Source organism: Choloepus didactylus, chromosome 5 (assembly GCF_015220235.1).
Source record: "Choloepus didactylus isolate mChoDid1 chromosome 5, mChoDid1.pri, whole genome shotgun sequence".
Lineage (NCBI taxonomy): Eukaryota > Metazoa > Chordata > Mammalia > Pilosa > Megalonychidae > Choloepus > Choloepus didactylus.
Window position 1 is genome coordinate 162,242,314 of NC_051311.1, and position 24,829 is coordinate 162,267,142.

Here is a 24,829-nt window from a genome sequence, read left to right on the forward strand (position 1 = left end):
TGAGCTGCAAGGCAACGAAAGCGTTTATTTGGGGTCTTAGAATTGCAATTCAGGGAGCACAGATTCAGGTAGTAACCCAAATTGTGGCCCTTCGTGGGGCTTCCAAGTAAGAGATTTTAAAGAAAAAGATTACATTGCTTGTAAGGAATTATGATTGGTCCTTCAAGTTAGTTCACTGATTTCCTTGCCTTGTAATTGGTTGATGGTGCTGTTGCTTTTGGTTTTACACACCTTGGCACTTTGTGATGTCTGGCTGAGACGTGCATAAGAGTAACTTCCTGAATGGCCTCCCAACTCCATTTTAAATCTCTTAGCCATGGTAACTCCATTTTGTTTTATCTCTTTTCTCAGGACACAGTGCCATGGCTTAGGGCAGAGTGGGGAAATACGGGAAAAGGTATATCTAAGAAGAGACATTCAGAGAAGGGAGCAGTGCTCTGGAAAGTGTTCATAAGAGAGCTGGGGGAATGCCATAAACCTTTCTTCACCTAGTGTTACATAGATTGCCTTTCTGTTTTTCAATGCACCTGGATAAAGATTGTGAATCTGGTTTGGGGTAAGCTTCCCAGAAGTTGTTTTTTGTTCAGATTTAACCTCAGTCATCACTGGAATAGTGCAGAGGACAGGACCTTGCATACTGGATTCCCAAAGTCTTCCATGGGGGCCATCTCCACAACAACAGCAGCCAGGGACCATGTGAGGTCAGTAGGCAGTCTCCTGTCCACAGGGTGAAGGATTTGCATGCATTGTCCCTTGCATTTCTCCCTGCCTGGATGTCACAGAAGACCTTCTTGGGAGCTGGAGTAGTAGAGCTGCAATATATATTATATCCCAAAATACATAATTTGTCTTCTTGTGCCACATGATGCTGGGGAAAGTACATAGACATTAGATTCATACAGATTGGCATTGAGTCCTTTTTCCACTCTATCAACCTTTTATTCTCTCTCACTCTGTCTCCTCTTATGCTAACATGAGGCCAATGACACTTTGTCGAACCTTCTTTTATCTCCTTCCATCACAAAATTTACTGTTCCCTGTCCTATATGACATCCATTGCAGTGTAAGTATCTGCATACACATGTCATTCTCTAAAAAAGACTTTGCACTCCTAGATGGCAGAAATATGTCTTATCCCCCTGTGTTCTAGTTTGCTAATGCTGCTGGAATGCAAAACACCAGAGATGGATTGGCTTTTATAAAAGGGAGTTTATTTGGTTACACAGTTACAGTCTTAAGGCCATAAAGCATCCAAGGTAACACATCAGCAATCGGGTACCTTCACTGGAGGATGGCCAATGGTATCCGGAAAACCTGTTAGCTGGGAAGGCACGTGGCTGGCGTCTGCTCCAGATTTCTGGTTACAAAACAGCTTTCTCCCAGGATGTTCCTCTCTAGGCTGCAGTTCCTCTTCAAAATGTAACTCTCAGCTGCACTGACTTCCTTCTGTTTGTCTGTTCATTTATATGGCTCCAGTGATTTAATTTAGACCCACCCTGAATGGGTGGGATAACACCTCCATGGAAATTATCCAATCAGAGTCATCACCCACAGTTGGGTGGGGCGCATCTCCATGGAAACACTCAAAGAATTACAATCTAATCAACACTGATATGTCTGCCCACACAAGATTACATCAAAGATAATGGCGTTTTGGGGGACATAATACATTCAAACCAGCACACCCTGTGGTAGATTGAATTATGTACCCCGACAAACACATGTTTTCATCTTAGTCCATGTTTCTGAGGGCATGAATTTACTTGTAAATAGGATGTACCATTAGTCAAGCTGTGGACAATGTGTCCTAATTCAGATTATTGGAGGCTTATAAAGAGAAGAGGCCATAAACCAGGAGTCAGAGAAGGACACACAGGAAAAAGGTGGAAGTCAATGGAAGTGGGAAGAGCAGACACAGGAGGAGATCAAGGATTTCATTGTGTGATGGAAAACAGAGATGCAAGTCAAGGATCTGCAAGAATTGTGCCAAGCCAGTACCCGAACTCTACAGACTTCACGGAGAAACATAGTCTTGCCAACACCTGTATTTGGGACTTCTAGCCTCCAAAACCAGGAGACAATAAGTTCCTATTGTTAAGCCAACCCTGTGTGTAATGTTTTTCATAGCAGCTCTGACAAACTAAGACAACCTCTCTATCCCCGGGGCTCGGGACAAGGCTTGACCCACAGCCTTCATTCCACTGGCCACCATCTTTTCCTCCTTTCTTCACTGCTTTCCAGTAAGGGACACACACATCCTGTGAAATGTATTTTTGCTGCCTCCTGAATGCTAGGTCTCCAAAATACTACCAGATAGCCATGGATAAATCAAAGCTGAGTTTATTCTTATGGCAGGATGAGGATAACACCATCTCAACAAAGTCTTGATAGCATCTCAGAGGGGGAGGGCCAATATTTATTGAGTCTTGGAAATCTGGTATAAGCTAAGCCTTTTTTTCTTGTGAGGGTTTGGTTAGGATTGGTTGAGTCATAATATGATAGTTCAGGATTGGGAGACACAGCAAGATGAGGATTTTGAAGGATGGGGATTAAAGAGTCTTGAATATAAACTGTCAGTGGATGCTTTTAATTAAAGCAAGGCCTTTCAGGAAGTTCCTGGAATGAAAAATAAAATAATTTGCCATAGTTCCTGGGTAAGAGTTTCCTGGAATAGTAATGTTATGTTGATGAGGACAGGAGAAGGTAGGGTCATGCTTGTGAGGAGAGCAGGCTGGGTGGGAAACATGGTTTTGGTTCTCAAACCTCACGTTTACATGTGTCAATGAAGGCAGACTCCAAAGACAGTGCCTCCTCAGCTGCAGAGGCTGAGATGCCTTCCAAGGAGCCCCCAGAATTTGTTTTCTTCATCTAATTGAATTAAAATACCAGGAAATCATTAACATTTCCGAGGAAAATGAACCATGACAAGGCAGTGTTTGTAATTTCTTTCATATTTTGTTCAGAAAAGAAGTGAATGGGGAGAGAGTAGGAAGAAATAAGGGGGAAAGATCAGCATATTTTTCTTTAAAAGGAAGTTCTGATTGTCCTTCAATATTGTATATCTAGCTAGGTTGTTTCTTTAATAAAACCCATCACTCCTCCTTAACCTCTAACCTCTATTATTATGAGGATAAAATCCAAACTCTTTAGTGACATATTGAAGGTCTTTCAGGACTTGCATTTGGTGAGTATACAAATCCATCTCAACCAGCTCCCCTGATTGCAATATGTGCTTTACCATCACCAAGTTGTGTGATATAATTGGATGCCTCTTCATTCCTATCTCCTCTTCCCTCTGTTGGGAGATCCTTTTCTATTTGGGTCTCACCCTCCCCTGTGAAATGTGGCTTAGACCCTCCACATTGGGTATGGGTGCATGGAGCCTCAGGGCACAAGACAGGGGTTGTTCTCATTTCCCTTCACCCCTGGAGGGTGGGCTAGAATAATCAGTCTGTGCCTTATTCATTTTATTAACTTCCAACCTTTGAGAAAGGAATAGATGATTGATCTGGACCTTGAGATACAAACAAGAGTTGACCACGGAAAGGGTGGGAAAAGTGCATTTGAGATAGACTGTGATGAGTTCGTGTAAGGCAATGGATGTGGGCCTTTAGGGAGAAGTGGTTGCTTGTAGAACAGAGTGAATGAGGGAAGTCATTGACAAAGCAAATAAGACTTTGAGTGTGTAGAGCCATATAATAGCACATTAAGACTTCAAATATTTATCCTATAGGACATAGGAAACAAAGCCGGGAGGAAAAAAAGGATTTTGAAAGTGTCCCTTGTCCCCTTTTACTACTTAAGGATAATGAGATTTATCAGATTATCAATAACACCCAGGACTGAGGTCAGTGAGAGTCTGAGGAATGGACTTTTATGGTAATTTTATGGCTGTCTTGCCCTGTATTGTGGTAATTACAATCTTCACAATATTAATGTTAGTTGCTGTTAGCTGATTCCTAACTCTGTATTAGTAACTGTGTTGGGCACTAACAATACTAGATGAGAAATGCAAGACCCCAATTTAAGGGAGCAGATAGAGCAACAGCCGTGCTATGCAATAAGGACATTTTCAATCATGAAACTGATCCACACGGGAACAAAAAAGAGCTCCTTTAATCCAGCTTGGAAGACTTGGAGACAGCTTTGCAGGTGGGAGTCCTAGTGCTGGATCTGGGGGTGCAGCCATCAGTCAGATGGAGGGACATGCCCACAGGGCCATGACACAGGGGACCACAGTAAGAATGACCCGAAGAACTTTCAGAGCAGGAAAGCACAAGTACAGGGAGTGTTTGGGGAGTGGATGGCTCTCTGTGGTGAGGAAAGTTTATGTAATGAAAGGCAACTTGGTCAAATTGAGAAAGAAGTTTGGACTTGACTTTATAAACCAGCATTGTGCAATTGCTTGCTGTGGCCCACAGGTGAGTCATGAAAATAATTTAGTTAGGTCCAAACCAAGATTTAAAATCAAAGAGAATGTAAAAGAATAAAATAGGCTAGAACAGAGAATATCAATGTACTTTGCAAATAGTAAGCCTGAGTTTTTTTTCTGAAATTCTTGTTTCAGTTTCCGTGAATGCATGTGCAAGAGAGAGAGTATGTGTGAGTGTGTGTGTGAGTGTGTGTGTGTGTGTGTGTGCATGCACTTGAGCACATAGGTGCCAGTGAAATTCATTTGGAAGCCACTCGGAGAGGCAGTGAAAAATTATGGAATGATTTTTCTTTGAGATGGGAAGAGCCATAGCCAGACTGACATTTTAGAAAGATCACTTTGGCTACACTGTAGAATTTGCAGAGATTTGGAAGACCAATTAAAGTATCATTTGTTTGAAAATAGATATGAAAATTATATGCAAACTCCTGGTGGTTCAAATAAAAAAGGAGGTGCTTTCCTAAACAACCCCTCTACCCCCAGCCAGTTCTCAACTGAGGATGCCGCATATCTGCCTTTAGTGATACAATCCTGGACTCTTCTCCTCCTTCCAAGCTGCAGTGAGCCAGCCCAGAAAGAATTAGCATGATAAGGGACTGTTAACAACACAGACTTCAGCTCTGGATGGTCATTGAAAGGTTGGTTTTAAAAATACTTTTTATTCAAGATGAGGATTTTGATTGGTTTGTCTGGCACTGTGTCTGTCTGTCTATGGTCATTTTTTGCTTTGGAGAGAGCAAGAAAATGGTAATAATATCTCCCTTTTAAGATTTAAAATTCCTTCTTGTGTTTATTTCATATTTTCTGGATTGCTCTTGTACCGTTTGTAAACTTTTAGCTGGAATTGGATGGACATTAAAGTCATAATATAAAATAGAAGGAATATGACTCTCTTAGGGCTCACAATACTTGGGACTTAATGCTATTTAGTTAGGTCCAAACCAAGATTTAAAATGAAGGAGAATGTGAAAGAATAAAATAAGCTACAACAGAAATTATCAACGTACTTTGCAACGTACTCCTTTACTCACTCAGGAGACGTTTATGGAATGCCTTCAATGAGCCAGAAACTATTCTTGGACATAGAGATATAGCCAGAAAATAAATTTTTTAAATGGAAATATATTTTTTCAGATGATGGTAAAGTCTCTGGTTAAAAGAAGAACAGGTTGAAGGGGTTAGGAAATGCCGAGTCAGGGTGCTGGGATGGTGTTTTATTTAGATTGTCAAAGGTACACTTATTTCTAAGGTGACATTTGAGCAGACATCAAAGAGGAAAGACTAAGTCTTCTGACACAAAAATGGCTCAGGAAATGGCAAAAGCAATTACAAACCCCTGACTGAGGACTCTTGATAGAGGCTGGAAAGCCTAAAGCAGAGAGAGAGGGGTGTTTGGAAGAGAAACCTGGAGGAAAGGAGGGTGCAGACAAGATCAGATGCGTAGCTGAGCTCCTATCAATGGAACAGAATAGAGGACTCAGAAATAGATCCACCCAAATGTTCTCATGTGTTTTTGATCAAGGTGCAAAACCGCTCCAATGGAAGAAAAGTAACCTCAACAAATGGTTCTGGATATCCTATACCCATGGGAGAAAAAACAAAAAAGAACCTTGACCTAACCTTCACACTTTATTCAAAAATTAACATAAAATAGATCATAGACTTAATGGAAGTTGTGAAACTATAAGATTGTTACAAAAAAAATATGTAAGAAAAATGCGAGATCTGAGTCTAGGCATTAAACTTGACACCAAAGACACAATCCATAATAGGGGGAAAATGGTAAATTGGTCCTCACCAAAATTAAAAAAAAATTTCTCTTTGATAGTTCATGTAAAGAGATGGAAAACACAACCTATAGACTGTCATAAAATTGCACATGCCTTACCCCCTAGTTGCTTCTGTTTGGAGATCCTCTTCTAGGAAACTTGGGATCCTTCAAAGACCTACCACAGCTATTGTATCCTCTATAGAGACTTATTTTTGAATGCCCTGAGCACTTGGTGACTACTTGCTCTGTATTCTCATTCAATCATTAGATGACTAATCGTTGGGTGCTTCTTATTGTGTCTGGCACTGTTGTCGTATTGCAAACAACATGAAGATTCTGTCCACAAAGAATATACTGTCTGATGGAGATGCAGTTAAGTTCATTACTGAGATGCAGAGTACTAAGTGGCATAAGAAGATAAATTCAGAATGTCAAAGGAGCTACAGAAGGGTCTTCCTTCTGCTTCAGAGCATCACGGAAGGCTGATCTGAAAATATCACAGCTCCGACTACGATGTAGTGCCATTGTTTGTTGACATGGCTCTCTCTCCCTTTCCGCTGGGAGTTCCTCAAGGGTACTGCTTTTATTTTCTTCATCTTGGTAGCATCAGTGCTTAAAGCAGTTCCTGAGAACCTGGTAAGTTCTCAAATATGTAGGATGAAAGAATGTGGAAAGGTAGAGATTGACATTTCTCATTGAAGATCTCAAGGTTGAAAAGTGGCATTTGTTACCCTCATTGGGTGCTCCATGGAATCCTAGCACCTGGTTTACTCGTGTCTTGGCAAAAGCACCAGCAATAGGCAAGCTCACCACCTCTAGAGAGTAGGGAACTTCTCACTCATACTGTCTTCCTATAAAATCCAACAAGATGCTCCACCAGGTTCTGGATGTCCTTATTGGGGCTTCACAGCACCAATCTCTTTGATGTGACAGAGTCAAACTATTTCAAGACAACTATTCAGAATTTTCTTCTGTTCAGGCTATATTCTATTAGTCCATAATTATTGTTTGTATGAAAAAAGATGCAAAAAAATTAAACAGAAACAGAATCAAAAATCAAAAATAAAAGCATCAGACCTTTAGCTTTTTGACATATGTTCAAATACTAAATACAGTAGAAGTTTGCCCCCTGTTTATTGGTCCATTTCCAAGGAATTCCTATTAAGTTGCGGGAATGTCACCTTTTAATGACTTTGCAGAGGTTAAATAATTAGACCTTCATGCACAGAGCCAAGACAACTTTGCATTATCCTACTTTCTAGTTCTACAGTATGACCTTGAGGTTCCAAAGCTGAAAGTAGAGTAGCATTTTTTATTCTTGTCCTGGTTGTGTTAAAAATAACTTTGGAGATAACATAGCCTCACTTTCTCATTTTATAAGTGAGAAACACAAATTCCAGGAAAGTTAAGCATTTTGAAGTAACTAAACCAGGGCTCTGTTAATAATTTATAATACTGAATGTGCTCCATATCTTTCTCATCTCACCACTAAACCTCCGTGGAAATAAGGAGTTACCCTCTGTTTCCTATACATATCTGAAAACAATTAAAATAGCTCTGCACACTAATATGACATCCAAAATGGTCAACAAAAATTCTATTTACTAATATGACATCCAAAATGGTCAACAAAAATTCTATTTTCTTGAATATCTTTGATAGGATTGGTAAGGGCATTTATGGGCATATGATATGATATCTTTGTATGAAAAAGCAATGTTGAAAGCTATATAAATTATCTGATTTGTGAGGTTTTGTAAAAGCTATTGGTTGCATTGCTATTTGCTCTACTGCCCTCTTAGCTTTAAAGTACCATGGTTTTCAGACAAGCCAGACTGAAGATTTTCTCTACCTTTTATTCTGAAGTGAAACACATCAGGATAAGACTGTTACTTACTTTTTTGTTATTTTGTGTCCTTTTTCTAAGAATTGGCCAGCCTGTATGTACCTATACATTTCAAGCCAGAGTTATGTTTACATGACACAATTTGTACCTAATTGAAAGATCCTGAAAGTGGAATTCACACTGACATATAAAGCAAAATAATTGTGAATGTGATGTTAATATGCAAACACACAGAAAAAAATGAATCATTCCAAATTCTCCAGTTTTCTGGGCCCACCTCTTCTTCAGTGTTCAGATGAAAACACTTGAGTCCTGCCAACTCATATCCCTGGGATGTCCAGTAATACCTTCATTATTTCTCAGGATTCCTGACAAAGTCAGATAATTGCATCCTCCTGGAGATCCCATTTCTTCTCAATACTCAGTCCATGTTCAATTAGTGTTAGTTGATTGCTGCACATACTGGCTGCTCAGTGATCTTTGATTGGCTTTGAGTGAGGAAATGGTTGTGGTCTATCTTCATTTCCCAAGCTATCACTAATACAAAGTCATTCAGTAAAATATGTGGGGAAAGCACTGACATTATTTAAAAATAAATAAAATGAGCCATTGCAACCTTGAGGTTAGACATCGCAGTTGCTAGTTTCTGATCCATTCCAACTGCTGGGAACCATTACAATTAGCCCTGATGTGTTCAGACTCACTCTCTACCAATGGAGAGAAATCCCCTCTACTTCTTCTCATTATCCATCCTCAAATATTCTTAAAACTCTCTGGATTGCAGCCAGAAGTAGCCCCCAACTCAATTCACAGTATCTCTCTAAGTCCCTGTCTCTAAAGAGGTTAAACTTTTGCTTTACTCTTTCTAGCTAAACACCTTCCCTCTTTTGTGATAGACATTTTTTTCCTAAATAAAAAGCAATATCCCCCTTGAGTGAATTTTTTCACTCCCCAAGAGTGTGAAATCAGTTGTGAAATTTATTTTTAGCAATTTTTTTTTCTTACTAAATTAGAGGCTGCAACTATCTGGTGTTGCAGCTAACATGCTTCCACTCCTCACTCAGTGAAGTTGCTTCCAATCATTCATAGGATCCTTTCCCACTGAGTCTCCAAATATGACTTCAGAATCCATCACAATGAAACTATTCAAGCTGTCATGCTTAAATAATCAAAGCTTTCAAAGGAGATAAAACCTTTTTATCGGTTTGACCTCAATCCTTTCATGGATTGTCTTTAATCTCTGAGACTCAATGTCATATAGAGCAAGTCCCAGGTGAATGTTAGGTACAGGAATTGTATTCTGACATTCCTCTGCTGGCCATAGTTCTTCAAATATTCTATTAAATGTTGGTGTTTTCCAGATTTTCATACTATCCAATATCCAAGGGTGCTGTTATTCATCATCTTTTTCACTGTTCACTGTCAAATTTACTTGCATGATTCCCTCCTCCCCAAAGAATGTGGCATAAGCCACAATCAACATTATCTAAAATTGTTACTGCAAAAGGTGTGATAACTTGACATGTGCTGTAATTGTGATAGGTTATGGTTTATTTTATGTACTCAACCTCGTTCTCAGGTTAAGTTTTTGAATGGGGATAAGGCAGGCAATGCATCTCAAGTCACAGTGAGGAGGAGAGCAGAGCCAGTCTTCCAGGATGGAGTAGATGATTTAAAGTTGTATAAAGTATGTTCTCCAACCGCAGCGGAATGAAATTAGAAATCAACCAATAGTTTGGGAAATTCAGGAGATTAAAAATAGGTGGAAATTAAACACACTCCTAAATGAAGTCAATGAAGAAATCACAAAGGAAACTGGAAATACATGGAGAGGAATGAAAATGAAAACACAAAATGCCAAAACTTATAAGATGTACTAAAGCAGTGCCTAAAGGGAAAATTATAGCTGTAAATATCTACATTAAAAAATATGAGTGATCTCAAATTGGTACCATTATCACCCACCTTCAGACACTGGGAAAAGTGAAGCAAACTAAAACAAACAGATAAAAGGAAATAATAAAGATTAGACTGGACATTAATGGAATACAGAATAGAAATACAATAGAAAAATGAACAAATCCAAAGGTGGTTCTTTGAAAACACCAACAAAGTTGACAAATCAATAGCTATATCAACCAAGAAAAAAAAAGAGAGAGAGAATATTCAAATTACTAAAATTAGGAATGGAAGAAGGGACATTACTACTTACCTTACAGAAATAAAATAAGGTAGTAGGAGAGTACTATGAACAGCTTTATGCCAATAAATCAGATAACCTAGAGGGAATGGACAAATACATGAAAAGGCAGAAACTACCAAAACTGAGTCAAAAAAAGAATAGCAAATTTGTATAAATCAGTACTTTCAAAAAAAAAAAAAAAGAAAGCTAGCTACCTACCAGAGGAATGTTCCAGATCACTTCATTGGTAAATTCTACCAAACATTTAAAGAATAATACCTATTCTTCATAAATGCTTCCAGAAACAGAAGATGAAAACATTTCCAAACTAATTCCATAAAATCAAAATTGTCCTGATATCCAAAACACAAACATCAAAACAGTGATTACTTCTGGTCAATATTTCTTATGAAAATAGACACAAAAATCCACAAGAAAAAACTAGCAAACAATATCTAGACTTCTGGTCGCCCAAGATGGTGGCATAAGATGTCCAGGGTATGGTTCTCCCACAGAATCTTTAAACAACTAGCAAAAACTGGCAGAACAATCTTCCTCAAAGCTCCAGAAAATAGTTAAAGCTCATGGTGTTCTTCTTAGCTCTTCTATGGTGTAGAGAAGAGCAAGCCTGTCCTCCAGTTTTGGGTCCTGGGCCCTATTCCAGAGGGAACAGAGTAACACCTATGCACATACTGGGGTTCAAGCATACCAGTGAAAAATCTTTCAGGGGGAGCCCAAAGACTGAGCCAGGAAACTTGTCTTGGATTCCCAGAATTTTTTCTAAAGGCAGAGAAGCAGCCTGCAGACAGCTAAAGCAGCATAAGAGACAATTAAATCAAAGCAGCCTGGGGCGAAGGATTGTCTGCATTGTCATATGGTAGAGCACCCAGGATGGGGTGACAGTCTAATTCCAAGGGATTATAGGGGCCATTCAAACTCCTGTAAACTATAAACAAACAAACTCCTAAAGCCAGAAGAAAGCACAAGCCCAGAAAAAGAAGCAAGTGCTGTGACTTCATGCAGATTCAGATTAAGACAGGGAGGACCCTATACTTCCAATTCACCTCTGGTTGATCTTCTTGATAGGAGGGCTAAGCAATGAAGGAAACTACCCCTCAAAGCAGGATCAATTTGCAGAGACTGTGAAAGGTGCTTTTTGCTTTGATTTGTTAGTTTTTGTTACCTCTGACACTCAAGGAAATCTCTATCATATCACGGGCAGGATACAAACTAAGAGAACACACAGCTCAGGGACTAATTCTCAGACTTAACACATAAATTTTTAAAATTTTCAGTGTGCAAAGAAACAGGGCATAGTGGCCCATCCAAAGGAAAGAGATAAAAATCAGAGAACATCAAGAAAGAGGACTGGACTTTGTACCTACTGCACAAAAACTTTAAAAGTGATGATCCTCAGTATACTCAAGAAGATAAAGGAAAACATGGGGAAAGGACTAAATGATGAGGAAAACAATGAATAAACCATGTGAGAATCTCAATTAAGAAATAGAAATTTTCAAGGGGAACCAAACAGAATTTCTGCAGGTGAACACCACAATGATTGAAATGCAAATTTCCCTAGAGTTTTCCAACAAGAGATTGGAGCTGGCAGAAGAAAAGAATCATGTAAATAGATTAAACTCTCCAGTCAAAAGACAGAGATTGGTGGAATGGATAAAAAAGCATGATCCAACTATATGCTGTTTACAAGAGACTCATCTTAAAATCAAAGACAAAGTAGGTTGAAAAATTGAAGGGTGGAAAAAGTATATATCATACAAACAGCAACCAAAAGAAAGCTGGGGTGGCTTCAGGTAAGATAGACTTTTTTTTTTTTTTAATATTCATTTCATTGAGATGTATACCACGCAGTCATACAAAACAAATTGTACTTTCGATTGTTTACAGTACCATTACATAGTTGTACATTCATCACCTAAATCAATCCCTGACACCTTCATTAGCACACACACAAAAATAACAAGAATAATAATTAAAGTGAAAAAGAGACATTAAAGTAAAAAAGTGTGAGCAGCCACCTTCCGGATTTGGCCTAGTAGACAAGCTGCAGCCTGCCCTTGAGTTCCCCCCGCCCATCGAGTGGTGCCAAGATGGCGCCCACATCCTGCTTCCGGCTTCTGATGTATGTAACCACCCGCTGTATTCACCAATCATGCTTGTGTGCGTGGCGTTAGCCTATTGGATACACGCAAGGTTTATAAGAAAGTTCCCGGGCAAAGCTCGGGGAGACAGCCCACAAGGAGCCGTACCTGACGGCCGCATCGAGGTTGTTCTCCCCCGAGGTGTCTCGCCCCGGGTGGAACCTGCAAAGATGACGATTGCCTAGTCCCATTAAAAGTTTATCTGCTTTACCACCGCGAGTCCTGAGTGATCACAAGTGCTCCGGGTAAGACGTTGTCCGCACCCTCTCTCCCCTTATCTCTCTGGTCCCCATCGCCGGCCGACCGAGGACTCGAGGCGGGGCGGAGAAGCGCCAGACAAGTGGTGGCCCGTACGGGGAACTTCGAACCCGCAACCTCATTTGCGTTCCCCTCGCCCCGACGGAGACGTGCTCCCGGGATCCGTGGTTTGACCTCCGCGACTGATCACCGCGAGAAGGTAAGCACCCCCTTTCCATACGAGGACTAGGGCCCGTGGGCGTTCAGGTAGCCCCGGGGACTCGGAAGAGCTCTCCGAGTGATTACAAGACAGTGCCGGCTGCAAGCATGGGGCAGTCCGGGAGTTCACCCCTACTAACCCCCTTAAAGACCCTTTTGAAACAGTGGGGTATCTCAGTTAAGAGAAGCTCTCTCCAGCGATTTTTTGATGATGTGGCCACTTTTGCCCCCTGGTTTCCTTGTTCTGGCAGCCTTAATCTGCCCTCTTGGATGAAACTTGGTCGTGATATAGACCGAGCGCGCCAAACGGGTGTCTGTTTGGACCCGATTCTAGTCCTTATATGGGAGACTGTTCGTGCAGTACTTGAGTTAGAATCAGCCACAGGCCTAACTACGCCTACCGCCTTGTTGCAGGCGCGACATGCACTCCAAGAGGCTCAGTCTGTTTCATCTGCGGAGGGCTCCCATAAGGGCAAGCCGCCGGAGTCGAGTGCTAGTTCTGATAATTCTGACTCAGAATCTGAGAGTGAGGCAGATGAAGGGCCGGAAGCGCCTCCGCTGATTGACCTAGAGGGGCCTCCTGTCTCACCCACGCGGCCCTCCGTCCCACCAGCAACGGCTGCTGCGCCTCAGAGGATGCACCTGCATCCGGTGGATGGTTTCAGCGGTTCCGTAAAGGGCCCTTATAGAGGGCTCCCTCTGGCGGACATGCCGAGTACATACCCTAACCTTCCCGCGCAATGCCCAGAATCCCCACCCGACTACGCGGACCCTCCGCACCCTTCACCCAATAGGAGGCATTTTTGGAGGTGGAGCCCTTTTACCACATTCAGACCTTTTGGCGTTCTTGGCGGCTACCGACCGCTGCTCAATGAACCCGAACCAGCCTCCGAGATGTTCCCAGTCATTATCAATCAGCAAGCTCGTAATCATGAACCCTATGATTACAAGCTCTTGAAGGAGCTGAGGCAAGCCATCCATCAGTACGGCCCTAACGCCCCTTACACCCTGAATATGGTTGAAAACCTCTCCGCCCTAAATCATACACCCGCAGATATCCTTCAGCTGGCTCGCTCTTGCTTGCCTCCTGGCAGGTTTATCGATTGGAAGGCGTGGTTTGAGGAGTTAGCTGAGGAACAAGCCGCAAGAAACGCTGTGGCAAGGCACGGCGGGTGGAATGCGGATATGCTTTTAGGGAAAGGTGCTCATGCCCAGAATCAGACAGGATACCCCCAGGAGGTTTATGCCCAAATTTTTCGCTGTTTCATAGGGGCTTGGAAAAAATTGACAGGGGAAGGAGAGGCGCAGGCTTCGCTTAGCGGCATACACCAGGGTCCCACAGAACCTTTTGTAGATTTTGTAGCGAAAATGCAGACTGCGGCTGAGAGGATTTTCTCAGATCCAATGGTTGCAGAAACTGTGGTTAAGCAGATGATTTTTGAGCAATGCAATAAGGAGTGCAAGGTTATCCTGGCACAGAATAAGGGAAAGAGCTTGACAGAGTGGGTTCGGCTTTGCAGGGACGCTGGCAGCCCGTTAACTAATGCGGGGCTGGCTGCTATGTTAGCCAGCTCCTTACAAGTAAACACAAAGGACCCCAGAGCTTTAGAGGTAAAGCCAAAAAGATGCTATGGCTGTGGCCAGTCTGGGCATTTTAAGAGAGACTGCCCCAATAAAGATCAACCGCCTGCCGTTCAGCACCTCCGCGGGCCACGTGCAGTCACTAGGCTGTGTGGCCGCTGCCACAAGGGGCCTCACCGCGCCGAGGACTGTAAGTCAGTCTTCAATGCGCAAGGAGTACGCCTTTCTGGTCGTCCTGAGCAAGATTCAAAAAACGGGCAGGGGGGGTCCACCCTTGCGGTGGGCCCCCAAACACACCAACGGACGATGCGGCCCCCATCCAGACCCGCGCATCTCCCGGATCAGCAGGATTGGACCTCCGTGCCACCTCCGGGCTCGTGCTAACCCCAGCTATGGGAGTCCAATTGGTGGGGACCTCTTTCAGGGGGCCCCTTCCAGTAGGAACCGTGGGGCTTATATTAGGGAGAGCATCCATAGCGTTAAGAGGATTAACAATTGTGCCAGGTGTTGTAGACTCAGATTTCACGGGTAATGTCCAGGTTATGGTGCAGTCTCTGCAGGGCACTCTGGTCATTGCAGAGGGCGATAGGTTGGCACAGCTTCTGCTCTTGCCCAGCCTGCATTCAGTCTTTCCAAGCAAGCCAGGACAGAGGGGGAATAAAAGATTTGGGTCCTCCGGAGAAGTTTTTGAGGGTCTTCAGATGTCCCTAGAGTCTCGACCCATGCTGACTCTTAAAGTACAAGGCCGAGCCTTCCTAGGTCTGTTAGATACTGGAGCCGATAGGTCGATTATAAGACAGCAAGATTGGCCCCCCGCTTGGCCAACGAACCAAGCGGAAGACACCATCAGAGGGATCGGCCAAATCTCAGCGCCCATGGTGAGCGCCATTACTCTCCATTGGGAGGATGAGGAAGGGCATCAAGGCAGTTTTCAGCCTTATGTGCTGGCCCTGCCTGTTTCGTTATGGGGAAGAGATATTCTAGCTCAAATGGACGTGACTTTAACCACTGGTTACTCTCCAACTTCTAAACAGTTGCTGAATAGAATGGGATATGTCCCGGGCAGGGGGCTGGGAGCCTCCTTGCAAGGGCGCGTGAAGCCCATTCAGGCTGACTCTAACCCCGGTAGACAAGGCCTGGGTTTTTCCTAGGGGCCACTGAGGGTGCATACCCGCCTACACCTATAAAGTTAACATGGAAAGTTAAGGCTCCAGTCTGGGTACCTCAGTGGCCCTTACCTCAGGAAAAACTTTCAGCATTGCATGCTTTGGTGTCAGATCAGTTGGAGAGGGGGCACATCGTCCCTTCCACGTCACCCTGGAACACCCCTATCTTCGTCATCAAAAAGAAATCAGGTGCGTGGAGGCTTTTACATGATTTGAGGGCCATAAATAGTTGCATGGAGCCTCTAGGACCTGTCCAGATGGGGTTGCCCCTTCTCTCAACTCTGCCGGAGCGGTGGCCTGTTGTTGTCATAGACATTAGAGATTGCTTCTTTTCTATCCCACTTCACCCTGAGGATGCCTCAAAATTTGCTTTAAGACAGACAACGGCCCGGCTTACGTTAGCAAAGCTTTTCAAAAGTTTTGTGATGTTATGGAAGTTAACCTAAAACACGGCATCCCATACAACCCTCAGGGGCAGGGTGTCATCGAGAGAGCGCATAGGACCATTAAAGAACTATTGCAAAAGCAAAAGGAGGGAATAGGTCATGGTCTGTCCCCCAGGGCCCAATTGTCTGCCGCCCTATTTACATACAATTATTTAAATGAAAACGCATCAACCATGACGCCTGCCCTACAACATACCACCCCAGGTCCTCCGCATAGAGGCCTGGTCCGTTGGAGGGATGTTCTGTCGGGGCAATGGAAAGGTCCTGACCCAGTGCTCAGCTGGGCCAGAGGCTCTGTTTGTGTCTTTCCCCAGGAACCAGGACGCCAACCAGTGTGGGTACCGGAGAGATTGGTGAGAACCGTGCAGTCGCCTGAGAACACCAAAGAACTGCAGCCTGACGGGTCGTTAAACCCCCAACGTGACCTGTTGGATCCAGTCCTCAACTCGCGTGATGAGCGGTCAAATGATGTCGACGGTGTCGACCACTCCCCAGCAGACCGGGAAGAGGGCCAGGAATATTGACCTTTTTTCCCTCCTGGTTCTCTTGGCCTAATCTGACCAACTGGGTTCTTCTTGCTGTGGGGTTATTAGTAGGTTTGATCATTGTTAAGAGTTTGCTGGAGCGTTTGTTTCAAAGACAACAGCAATTACGTGTTACCGCCATGATGGCCATGTCCTCTGCCTGTAACCCTCCTGATAACTATAGTCCCTCTGCCCAGCACCCATCCCAACCACTCGAAGCTGGGCATTCGGGGGTAAGGTTCGCAGCTAAGTATATGAAAAAATCTCGTATATAAACATTCGGTACCAGTGGCCCTAATTTTTGTCTCAGGTGGACCTCTTACACAGAGTCCTAGTTGTGGCCAGACGGGACCCTTGGCGTTTGCACAGAGGCTCCTAGTGACGCCCTCGGCACTGGCTACCTTCTCCTAATCCTCCTGTCCCCCAGTTGCGAGACTGAGTACTGCAAGGAGGGCCACGTGGTTTCCGGCTCACGGGTTCTCCGGTCTCTATATGAAGTGAGCATTCTGGTCGGTGCCAGAGGTCCCACCTTGGTATGGCCGGGACCTAGTCCAGACTCCCCAAAGCACCAAAAAATACGTTGTGGGCCATCTTGGTCCACGGGAGCACATTCATCACTGGAGACACTGGGGCATAAAAAACAAAAAAGGGGGAGATGTGAGCAGCCACCTTCCGGATTTGGCCTAGTAGACAAGCTGCAGCCTGCCCTTGAGTTCCCCCCGCCCATCGAGTGGTGCCAAGATGGCGCCCACATCCTGCTTCCGGCTTCTGATGTATGTAACCACCCGCTGTATTCACCAATCATGCTTGTGTGCGTGGCGTTAGCCCATTGGATACACGCAAGGTTTATAAGAAAGTTCCCGGGCAAAGCTCGGGGAGACAGCCCACAAGGAGCCGTACCTGACGGCCGCATCGAGGTTGTTCTCCCCCGAGGTGTCTCGCCCCGGGTGGAACCTGTAAAGATGATGATTGCCTAGTCCCATTAAAAGTTTATCTGCTTTACCACCGCGAGTCCTGAGTGATCACAAGTGCTCCGGGTAAGACGTTGTCCGCACCCTCTCTCCCCTTATCTCTCTGGTCCCCATCGCCGGCCGACCGAGGACTCGAGGCGGGGCGGAGAAGCGCCGGACAAAAAAGAACACTGGGTGCCTTTGTCTGTTTGTTTGTTTGTTTGTTTGTTTCCTTCCCCTATTTTTCTACTCATCCATCCATAAACTAGACAAAGGGGAGTGTGGTCCTTATGGCTTTCCCAATCCCATTGTCACCCCTCATAAGCTACATTTTTATACAATTTTCTTCAAGATTCATGGGTTCTGGGTTGTAGTTTGATAGACTTTTAGTCAAAAACCTTTATGAGGGACAAAGAAGGTCATGATATACTGATAAAGAGGTCAGTTAAACAAGAAGATATAATAACTATAAATATATATGCACCTAATGGCAGAGTGCAAAAATACATGAAGTAAATATTGACAGATTTGAAGGGAAAAATAGACAGTTCTACATTAATAGTAGGAAACTTCAATACACAACTTTCAATAATGGATGCAACATCTAGACAGATGTTCAGTAAGGAAGGGCAAGACTTGAACAATAGTCTAAACCAACTAGACCTAACAAACATAGAGAAAACTTCACCCAATAGCATCAGAATACACATTCATCTCTAGTACACAAGGATCATTCGACAGGATAGACTATATGTGACCATATGTTAGGTCACAAAAACAAAATATTGAAATCATACAATTTAACTTCTTTAACTTCAGTGGAATGAAGCTAGAAATCAATAACAGAGAGATAACTAGAAAATTTACAAATGCATAGGAATTTAGTGTACTTTTAAATAACAAATGGGCCAAAGAAGAAATCACCAGGGAAATTATAGTATCTTGAGACAAAATGGAAACACAGCATAACAAAACTTGGAAGATGCAGCAAGTTTAATACTTTAACTGAATAGCCCCATCAAAAGATCTTACTTACAATGGGTTCACACCCACTAGAATGGATTAGCTTTAAAAACATGATTTTCTGGGTACATAGTCCCAAACCAACACAGCAACCAATGACAAAGTACAGCCAATTTGGAAAATAATCTGGCATTTCCTCAAAAGTTGAAACCTGGAGTTCAAATTTGAGAGGGAAGTTTATAGCTATAAATGCTTACATTAAAAAAGAAGAAAGATCTCACATCAGAGACCTATCTTTACAGCTGGAGGAAATAGAAAAAGAAGAACAAACTAAACCCAATGTGAACAGAAGGAAATAAAACATTAGAGTAGAGATAAATTAGAGAATTTAAAAAGAAAACAATAGAATCAACAAAACCAAAAATTGATTCTTTGAAAAGATCAACAAAACTGACAAACTTTTAATTAGACTGACAAATTTTAAAAAGAGAGAGAGAGAACAAAAATAACTAAAATGAGTAATGCAATGGAGGACATTACTACCAAACTTAACAGAAATAAAAAAGATAAGACGATACTATGAACAACTTTATACTAATAAATTAGATTACCTGTATGAAATGGACATATTCTTTAATTGAGCAATGTACAAAAAATGTCATGTACCTTAACAAAGTAGGATTTATCCCACAAATACAAATCTGAAAACTCAAAACATCATATCATTAAAGGGAAAAAAGACATATAATCATCTCAATAGGTGCAAAAAATAAAAAAGAATATGACAACATTCAACATAACTTCATTATAAAAAATACACAACAAACTATGAGTAGAAGGGAACCTCGTCAATCTGATAAAGGGCATTATAAAAAAAGTCACAATATCATACTTGGTAAAAAGACAGAATGCTTTTGCTCCAGTATCAGGAGCAAGATAAAGGTGTTCACTTTCACCATTTCTATTCAACATTTCATTGGAGGGTCTAGCCAGGGCAATTAAGCAAGAAGTAAAAAGAATCCATATTAGAAAGGAAGAAGCAAAACTATCTCTATTTGCAGATGACATGTTCTCATATATAGAAAATCTTAAAGAATCCAGTTAAAAACTATTACAACTAATAAATATGTTCTGCAATGTTTTAGGATACAAAATCAACATACAAAAATAAATTATGGTTCTGTACAATTGCAATGAACTAAATCCGAAAATGAAATTAAGGAAAACATCTGTTTTAGTTTGCTAGGCTGCTGAAAGCAGACACCATGAAATGGGTTGGCTTAAGAATGGAAATTTATTAGTTTACAGTTTTTAGGCTGAGAAAAAAAGGTCCAAGTCAAGGCATCATCAAGGAGATGCTTTCTTCCTGAAGACTGGCTGCCAGTGATCCTTGGCTCCTCTGCCACATGGCAAGGCACATGGGTGTGCTGGTTTCTCCTTTCTCTTCCCAGTTTTGTTGACTTCAGCTTCTTGCCTCTGTGGTGCTCTCTCTCTCGCTCTCTTTTTCTCTCTTCTTTCCATTTGTAAAGGACTCCAGTAAGAGAATTAAGACCCTTCCTGAATGAGGTGGGTCACACTTTAACAGAAGTAGCCTCATCAAAAGATCCTACTTACAATGGGTTCACACCCACTAGAATGGATTAGCTTTAAAAACATGATTTTCTGCATACATAGTCCCAAACCAACACAGAATCCAATGACAAGGTACAGCCATTTTGGAAAATAATCTGACATTTCCTCAAAAGTTGAAACCTGGCATTAACATTTGACCTAGCAGCTTCACTCATAGATATATACCCAAGAGAAATGAAAATATATGTTCACAAAGACACTTGTACATGAATGTCCATTGCAGCCTTATTCATAATAGCCAAAATGTGGAAAAAAACTCAAATGTCCATCTACTGACAAATGGAAATATAAAATGTGATATATCAACAAATCTAATATTATTCCACAATAAAAGGGAATGAAGTACTGATACATGCTACAACATGGATGAATCTTGAAAATATTATGTTAAGTGAAAAATGTCAGTAGCAATATGCCATACTTGATTCCATTTATTTAAAATGTCCTGAATAAGCAAATCTGTAGAGACAGAAAGTAGATTATTGACTGCATAGAGCTGGGAAGAGGATGAGGTGGTATGGAGGAGTGGAGAGTGGCACTAACAGGTACAGGGTCTCTTTCTGAAGTGATGAAAAGTTTCCAGAATTGGACGTGATAATGGTTGCACAATTCTGTGAATATATTTTCCTTGTTCCATGGTATAAACCACTGATTTCCGTACTTTGAGTGGGTCAGTTGTATGATATGTGAATGACACCTTATTAAAGCTGTCACAAAAATATAAGGCTGCATATTTAGACAACCTTGCAATATGGATACAGTTGCTAAAAACAGAGGCTTTGCCAAATATCATCAAAACCAAAGAAGATGACTAGAGTCCAGAATAATTTGACTTATATAGTTGTAGGCTAAAAAATATTAAAAAAAAAAAAAAAAAAAACAATATGCCTAGCTTACTTTTTGTGTTTGAAACTAGTTTCATTCAATAGGTATTTGTTGAGTGCTTGGAATGTATGAAAAAGTGTTTTAGATGCTGTGGAAAGTGGTTCTCAATTCTGGTTATGTAATAAAATTACTTGGGAAGCTTTTAAAAAAAAACAACAGAGGCTTTACAGCTAGTGCTCCTCTCAAATGCTCAGAATTATATGCTGAAAATGTCATCTCTTTCTTGAGATTAGAAAAACACAACTAATGGTAGCATCCCTGGATGAAAGGACATTAGTATGTTTAAAAGGAAAGTGTCTATTTGTGTTTTTCTGCACCTGAACCCTTTAAAAATGTAAGTTTGATAAGTGGAGGCAGAGCAGTGTGAACAAGAGAAAACAGTCTCTGCAGTAGGTGGAAATCATCATGGACCAAGAGTGAGGATCAAACTTCTTACTCTAAAGGTTGATCCTAAGCAGGCGTGATTAACTTATCACCTTTCTAATTCCACACCAATACAATGTAAGAATTGAGCTAAATATTCCCTAGAGTTCCTTCCAACTATTAAAATAGTAGATCTAGAAAATAATCTAAGTATTGACTAATTTTCTGCAAATCTATGTCCCAATGTTCTATTTCATCACCCAAGCTGTCAATACTTTCTGAGGCTTCACAGTCTGATACGTCATCGATATGCTACTGTTGACATTCTAGTATTCATTTTACCAAAACGTAGTGTGGTTATAAAGTTAAATATTACCATGTAAATCAAATGTTAAATCCTTCATTTGATTTCACTCTGTAAAAAATATGCTGGCTTCACGTCCCCTTCCTTTTCTGTAACCAAAATTCCTTCCTTGTAAGGTAGTAGGGAAGAGCTTCTCACAGTCTAGAGCTGACCTTCTAAGAGGAAAACAACTTTGTAAAAGATAAACAGCTTTTAATTCAGAGGCATCATTTTTGTGAGAGAATTATCCACTGTAAGTTCTTTCAGGAAAGATGTTTTATTTACATAAGTGGAACCAAGAGCTTGGCTTCCAGATTAAAACAGAGATGCTGACATGTGATTTCTGATTTGAAACGTTGAGAGGTAACCTTTTGCTTGGCTCAAGACATATCCAAAAAAGTCTGAGAGAAATGTCTTCTTTAGATCACTTACCCAACACTATCCATGTATCAGGCTTTTTTATATAGACTTTTTATATACATCATCTCTAATACTGAAAATCCAGTCATGTGAATTTTTAAAAGATGATTAAAGTGAAAATCAGAGACATTGAAGAGATAGGCTTGTGAATCTAGTTTCCTAAGACCTCAAAGCCAATTTCCTATGCTGAAGTTTTCTAGTGACAGAAATTTTATTAAACAGGCAAATGAACACAAAACACATATATTTTGTCAAGGTAATTTATAGTACTCCGAGTCCTTGGATGGACATTTCTTAATGTTATTAATAGAATATCAAAAACATTAATTTTGTACTGCTTTTTCCTGAAACTTTCAACCATAGTCTCCTGAACCTTGAAAACTCAACTCAAATTATACCTTCCTTCCTAAGTATATAAACAATTACCAAGCCTTCTTTCTCTTCTGAAAGGAGAAAATAAACCTTTTTGTCCTGTATTTCTCATAATTAAGCCAGAAAGAGAGCAATATTTTTTTTGTATCTGGAGCTTTTCAAATGATATGGATTGATCCATTTCTTTAAGATGACAATGGCATGTAAGTTTTCTTATAGCTCTACTTTAAGAGCACACATTTTGAAGTCATAGGGCAATTAAAAATAGAAGGTTTAGTCAGTTGAAAAGGTAGTTTCTTTCAAAGATGAAGTTTACATCTGAGAACCCTTCTGAATATCTGACTAAAGGCCTGGAATTCATGCAAGTCCCTAAGTGATATTGATGACCAGCCTCGTTTGGGAAGCACTGCTTTGGATGGACTTAGAATCACATATGTGGAAGGAAACTAAAAATCATCAGGTTGACTAAACCTTCTTCTCCCTGAAAACTTAAAAAAAAAAAATCTTATTGACTATATGTCAATAAATAGCAGTGCCTTTCTTTATTTTATTGTAGGATAATTTTTTTGCTGAATTCAACTTTGCCTTCTGTTTAGGCATGAGCTTTCTCCTGCTCTCCAATCCTGGTAAGCCTTTGCCCTTCATTTTCTATTTAATGGTTTTTAGTTATTTGGTTTATCATGTGTTTCATGGACATGGTAGAATGTTGGTTTTGCTGTGTGATCCTGGATTTAATAGGTGAACTTCACCCATGTGTCCTTGATCCCTTTATTGATATGATAGATATGTTTGTTCCTACTGCTCACATCATCTTTTACTACATGGCCCTAGGTTTATCAGTATTGTCATTTTTAATGTTTTAATTTTATGTCCTTCAATGATAATTTGGAAGGCCTGAGTTGTTTTCTAGAGGCTCATTTCTGATACGTGTTATTATCCAGTTCCTTGCATAGTATATACTGACTTACTAGTATCAACAATGAAAGAATGAGGGATAGCTCTTCTGCATTCCCTCCCTCCTCCCCTATATCATCCAAATATAATTTTAAATTTATACCTTGAAGTACTTTTATAACACTGTCACTTGGTTTTAATGATATATTTAGACTTTGTTATAAAAGAAGAACAAATCATTTTTATATCCCCCTTTCTCCAATTTTCCTTCCCACTGTTGTTAAAGGTAATACTTTTACATGGAACAAACTAGAAGTAAATTCCTGCCAAACAAAATACAATTTTAAAATTCAGTTGAATTAATTATTTAAATGTAAAATGCAAAACAAAAACAATTAGAAGAAAATATAGGAGGCTATCTTTATGACCACAAGACAGGGAAGAATTTGTTAAACAATATACAGAAATATGTTTTGCTAGAAGAATATACAAAATATATATGCAAAAAAGAATATACAAAAATATATTTCTTGCTAGAAACAAGAAGAGAAGCAAGGAAATGATACATGCAATACCCTTTGCTGAGGATAAAAGAAAAGGTTGCATTACAATTAAGAATGATTGTTCTTCAAAAGACTCTGTGAAGAAAGGGAAGGGAAGGGAAGGAAAAAGCCACAGAAATTTGGTATCCAGAATATGTAAGTAGCCCCTTTTATTTAGCAAGAAAAAAAGAGACATCTAACCATATTGTTAAAATTGGTAAAACAAATGAACAAGGACTTCTCTTAAAGGATCACAAACGATGCAGAAACATGTGAAAAGAAACTCAAATTCAAACCCCAAAATTAGGAAGTCAAATAATGCTATGTGTTGAAGCATGTTGGACCTAAAGACCTTTAGGCTCTGCTAGATGGTCAGGATTACATTGGGAAAGCCACTTTGGAAAAAAATGTGATGCTGTTGTGTATGGATTAGCATTCACATTCTGTATGAATCAGCAGTTCTATTCTTGAGTATATATGGTACAGAAATATTGCATGTGTCTACCAGTAAATTGCTGAAGAATTTCATAGTAGCATTTTTTAATCAATCTTTTTCAAATTGCAAAGTTTGAAATTTAAAAATTTTTAAATATAACCAAAAGAATAGGTAGACTAGCATAATGAACCAAATTCAACTCTTATCATCACTTTTCCACATGAAGTTAGTGATAGATGTTTCATCTGTCTCCATTTCCTTGATTTTCTGTTTATATTTTTATATATTTTTTGATGAAGTCTTTTGCAGTAAATCTCAGACATCATTTGAGTAAGAGCAACATTTTTTCTGACAGAAGTCAAAAGTAATGGAAATAACTCAAATGTCCATCAATAGGAAACTGAAAATTGAACTATGGTTTATTCATATAACAAAATATTATATAGTATTGAAAAAAACAGAA

General features: G+C 40.6%; 1 long non-coding RNA gene across 1 annotated transcript in view; it reads left to right on the top strand.

Annotated features, from left to right (window-relative positions):
• Positions 1–4,960: 4,960 nt before the first annotated feature.
• Positions 4,961–24,829, top strand: part of LOC119534404 — a 52,033-nt gene continuing 32,164 nt past the window's right edge. The window contains exon 1 of the long non-coding RNA XR_005217019.1: positions 4,961–5,070. This is a non-coding gene — a long non-coding RNA (uncharacterized LOC119534404). The remainder of the gene's footprint in view (positions 5,071–24,829) is intronic.